A 6,000-nucleotide genomic window follows, 5' to 3' on the forward strand; every position below is an offset into this window, starting at 1 on the left:
AGAAGGAGAACGCTTGTAGAGAAAGGATGAAAAGAGAGGTGGTAAGTGATATGGAGTTGGGGGAGATTGGTGAGATGTGAAGACAGTGAACAACTTTATGGTCTTCAAAAACGACTTGGAATGGTGGACGTTTTTGATTTGATTTTGCGCCTTCATGAATCATGAAGACCCAAATTCATAGGCCAAAATTCGATGACTTTAAAAGATAATAAGAGGGAGAAACAGGGAGCCGAGATTGTGGACTTCAATGTGATATTTATTTTGTCCCACATGTCTAAAATATAAGCAATTTCTGTCGTTTATATATGATTTCACTAATCTCATGTATTGTCGAGCTCGGTAACGTGGGCTTGTAACCAAGTGGAGCCTTCATCTATGAGATGGTTGGAAGTTGAAGGGAGTCTCTGGGTGTGGGATTGTTGGTGACGATTGATTTGTTCGCCGCCAGCGCCGAAGCACCGCGTCCCCTGGGGGTTACAGCCTTACAGGGGATTCCCCCCCACCCTCCACGGGTGGGTAGTCAATATACAATTATTATTTGCTTACTATATGCTAACTACAGCCCTGGATTGGAAGAAGATCAAATCAATTGATGCCCAATCCCAGCGCGCCACCTGGGTTTCACCCTCTTCTACTACTCACAACCACCTTTTATTATTGAGGGGTAATTACCCTTTCTTCCCATGAACTACTATTCAATTACCATTACGATCCCATCAAATTATTATTTTGTTACCAAAACTTCCCTTCAAGGTCGTTAAGTCGGATGGTCAACCTATCACGTGTGTGTCACATGTCTTGAATGCATATGCATTTTTTTGGGGGTAATTATCCTTTACACTCATGAAATACTACTCATTACCATATACCCCCATCAACTATCAACATAACGAAAAATGGTTTAAGGATCATAGGTGTAAATCATTTTACACTTCATGAAGCTTATTTTTTTGGGCCCTCAAAACAATTAATTTTTTGCCAATTAAAAAAGCTAACAGTTTACCAATTAACTGAACCGATTTTAACCGAAACTTTCGAAATAAATCCTTATCGAAATATAATCGGTGAATTAAATGATTAACCCGACAATTTCAGTTAATTGATCCAAAAATAGCTATACCAAACTAAACTGAATCGATACCCACCCCTAGTTGATTTATTCCTGTTATGTTGCATAACTGGTGCTTGTGTTGCGTCAAATTGCCTTTGCATGCAGTGGAAATTAAAATAAAACCGCGAAGCCCAATTCTTTTGATTTTCGATAGAGAGAGGTAATTTGAAAACGTAACTTTTTTTCAATTCAGTTGAGCATTTGATAAAATCTATAAAACAATATTATTTATGTCATTTAAAAATGCGCTTTGGCCATAAAGCGCACCACATGTCTTGTGGTAAAATCTTATGTAAATACTTTCAGCGAAAACACGTAATTGATAATATTAATATTAGCGACAACAAGGCCTAGTCGTTGATAATTTGTGATTTTTTTTTTTTTAAAATCTTACAGAGGATATTTTTGTTATTTTGAGTCGCGGAGGGGGATACTGCAACCCTAATGTTCAATTGGGGGTCATTGCAAAAATTGAGACACTTAAGAACATTGCAAAAATGACGATAGCTAGAGGGAGCAAATGTAATTTTTCCTATACTCAAATAACATGTCCAAAATTTCAAATCTTTCACCCAAGCTATGTGAAGTTGTAAACTCATTGAGGTTAAGAGACTAGCCCTGTAGCCCATCTATGAGGTTAAGCAAATAAAAATAAAAAAATGATAGAAATCATTGCCCGTGTCCATTATCTACATTTATCTTATGATTATTTGTTAGATTCTAAACTTTTCTAGTGTATTCAGATTTTACCATACTTTCAACAGTCATTTTTTCTCGAAAAAAACGTAATATTTTTTCAAAATATGGGCAGCTCATTCGGGCGTGGTTCAAACAATTCTATTGAATGAATTTTTTGATTTTTAGTCAATTTTTACCTAGTTAGGATGTGGCCGAACAAACTACAAACTAAGCTCCTTGGGTTTTCTAATTGTTCAAACTTGGTCCGAACGGAACAACGATTGAACTCATCGAGTTCTAGCTTATTCCTATATGGACCAAAGTCCGGGAGATAAAATCTGTGCATATCAATATACACGCATGGTAAATGAGATTTGAACAAATTGATGTGACTAAATAAGTCCCATAACAAAAATTCTTATGCCTATAGAATGGATTAGTTATACACCCCATCAAATAGTTGATGAACAAAAAAAAAAAGTATTACAATGAATTAATTAAGAATGTTCTGAAAATTCTATTGTCAGTGCTCATACATAGTACATTTTTTTTTTTGTTAGATCATACATAGTAAACTTGTTCAACTTTTATAATCCTTGTGACCTCACTATTCATGTTGAATGGATGTTAAAATAAATAGAACTTAATTGAAGCACAAAAATCAAAACTTCAAAAAAAAAAAAAAAAAAAAAAAGGAATAATTACTTTGCACAAAGCCAATCAGATTGGTTATATATGAAATTACTTAGGATGATATAGAGATTATAGTTGGCAATTGATAGGCGCCGCGTATATTCAATATCTTACAGTTTCTTCTCGTCCAAGGCAAGCAAGCGCTACAGACTTTCAATGTGATATATATATATATATATTTTTTTGTCCCACATCACTAAAATATAAAAAAATTCTGTCATTTATATATCGTTGCATTAACCCCTTGTATTGTCGAGCTCAGTAACGTGGGCTTGTAACCAAGTGGGACTTTGAGATGGTTGGATGTGCCAGGTGCCTCTGGGTGGGGATTGTTGGCGACCAATTATTTGTTAACTGTTCAGCACGCCCCACATCCCCTGGGGTCACAGGGGATCCCCCACCCACCACGGGTGGGTAGTTAAATTATATATGCATTAGCAGGCATTTCGAGCAAATATTGGGGATTGGATTAGGGTTTGAGCAAATATCCACAAATCCGATTGTCACCAAATCTCAGCGTGCCACCTGGATTCGCCCTGTACTCACAACCACCTTTTTTTTTACCGAGATATGTTTTGTTGTCTTTTTCTTATCCTCTTCATTTTTTTTTTTTCTCAAAGCTTTTTTATAAAATACAAAGCAGAAATAAGACGAAAGTATACTCAATTCTCATCGATAATACGTCACTTTTTGGATGCAAAGGAATTCCATTATTTTAGAACGGAGGTGAATAAGGGAGGAAAAAAAAGCCTTCTAAATATATTATATTTTTTGTGCCAGGATCTTCCGACGAATCAATTAAGACTATTTTAAAAATTCGTTGTCAATACTCAGAGAGATTGAGTCTCATATTTCATTGCTAGGTGCTCGTGCTCATTATGTGAGTTTGTAACCAAACGAGGCATTTGAATGATAATGATAAAATGCAAGAAAATCCTTGGATGAAGGTGTGCCCCATCCATCATGAGTGAGTGCTTTGAAAGACATGAACCTTTTTTCTTCAACAAAAAACACTCTTAACTCTCTATTTTGTTTTGGCAAAAGTTTTTTTTTTTTTTTTTTAATGATATCTTTTCATTGATATAACAATTAAATTGGACAAATTGCTCCTTCAGTATACTACCAAATATACAATTTGGAATCTTCATTATCCAAACACTATCTATGACACACACAATAGCTTCTCGGGCTATTACAAGCTAGACAATATCTTTGAATATTATTGTCTCCATCAGTTTCGAATCTAAAGCAAATTCTGACGAATCACGTTTTTAGCTACTTTCTGGTCATCAATTTCTGGGCTTTTTAATCTCCACTAAAAGTGCATTTCCAAACTCAATCTCCTTTATTACTTCTACTATAGTGTTTTAGAAAAAGTAATTAGAGGGGAGTAAATGTGGTTTCTTGTGACTCAAATAAATAGAGCCAAAATTTCAAATCTTTCACCTAAAGGTTGTAGACTCAACAAACAAATAAAGAACAATTGAAAAAACAAAACCAACCACACTAACGTATCTTCCTTCACTTGTTACATTGATTTTTTCAACACTTAGAAATTTAAATATGACGCACATAATAAAGAGGATCTTATTTATGACTAGTTTGCAAACCCCTTTTGGAACAGCTTTAGCTCTTTAGCCAAAAAGTAAAAACATTAATACAATTTAATATACAAAAACTTCAAAACTACTTTCACATTTATTTTACATAGCAATCAAAAAGTAAAAAACACATCTTAAAAGGCGTTAGCAAATGAGTCCTAAGTTTGCCTCTTAATTAAAATTATTCTCTTTGTTTGAGTTTGCTACTTGCTCACATCGGGATAAGATCATCCTCATTTCAAATGAAACTGATAGGCACATCTTTTAAAAAACTTTAAAAAATATAAAATTATGTACATTATTATTAGATATACAAACTTTAAATATTGACCATAAAATAAATACTATCAATTTCATTTAAAATACAGATAATTTTCGTCCGCTCCCATTATAGCCCCAAGTATTCTTCTTCCTTCATATTTAATGACCATTTGACAATTTTTAGTCTTCCCAACTAAAATAATGGCTAGTGGAATGGGAACATGCTCACCATGAAGGAAACCTTTTCTTCTTCTAATTTTAGTTAGAAAAGTAATTTAATTAAAGATGTTATATAAAAGGGTCTCTAGTAATAAAGATTGGGCAAGTGTTTGTATAATACATACATTGGCGTCAAGTACTATCTTTCATGAATTGGCTAGTCAACAATAACATTTCAAAGATATTTTTTTAAAAAACTTTTAATTATATTGAAAGAAGTAGAACCTTAATTTAATCAATTAAAAAGAAGATTTATTTATTTATTTATTAATAATAGTGAACTCCTTTCATATACCAAGGACCCCACCAATTTTCTGATCTAACATCCTCATTATCATCTAGTAATGATCTTAACAAGCCATTATAAAGATTATGAGTTTATTTACAATGTCCTTTCCATTGAACTAATATTCTTCTCCAAACTATCAAAAAATTACAATGTACACAAAATAACAAAAATATCATAATAAATATTAAAAAATATAACTTCTTTTTTTAAAAAAAAAAAAAAAGAAAAAAAAGAAAAAAGAAAAGAAAACTGACGACAGACCCACGACCACCGTGGGTCTTAACAATGCCATACCACGGCCGCGGTGGGTCACCAAACCTTTCCCTTGCACCAATTTCTCATTTTTGTACTAGTTTTACCGATTCCAAGCCTTATGCAAGCCAATAAAAACATTTAGAATTCATTCATGAATGATAAAATTTATTATTATTTTTTTTTGAAAGATATAAAATTTATAATTAAATGAGTTTGTAGCACACATTGACCATTTTGGTAATCTTGTTTAGAAGCTCACGCCAGCTTGTATTGAGGTTGAGGCAAGGATGTTAATTTAATGCACTTATCATCTTTTATTGCATATGTGCACAACCCCTTGTGATAAGTATAGCCTACCAAATATCATCAACAACTCTACAATAACAACAATAATGGCTACTTTTTTTTTTCCTCTCTCTCTCTCATCACCATATATGCGAGCGAATGACGTGTTTTGTATACATGTTTTTATCATACTTCACAAAATTCTCTAAACTTTCAAAGAAAAGCGCTAAATCACATTTGCACTATTACTCCGTCAATTTGAAGCTTTCTTAAAATCATTTATAAATTTTAGTTTTACTTAGTAAGATGATAATGTGGGTCTTATGAGTGTCTTTATAAATCATTTGTGATACCATTTGTAACGACCTAAGAAAAATGTATAGGTATATATGCGTTATTGCCCTAAAATGGTTAGTAAATTTGAAGCTTCTCTAGAATTATTTATACAGCTCAGTTTCACCTAATAAGTAAGTAATGTGAAACTTAACACTCATGATTGTTTTTATAAACTATCAACTCTCTTTGTAAACCTCTTGTGGTGTCACATTTGACATATAAAGTATTGCTCTCATATCATTTGATTAGAATTAGTTAGGGAAAATTACAGT

This window comes from Corylus avellana, chromosome ca3, assembly GCF_901000735.1.
Source record: "Corylus avellana chromosome ca3, CavTom2PMs-1.0".
NCBI classification, from domain to species: Eukaryota; Viridiplantae; Streptophyta; class Magnoliopsida; order Fagales; family Betulaceae; genus Corylus; species Corylus avellana.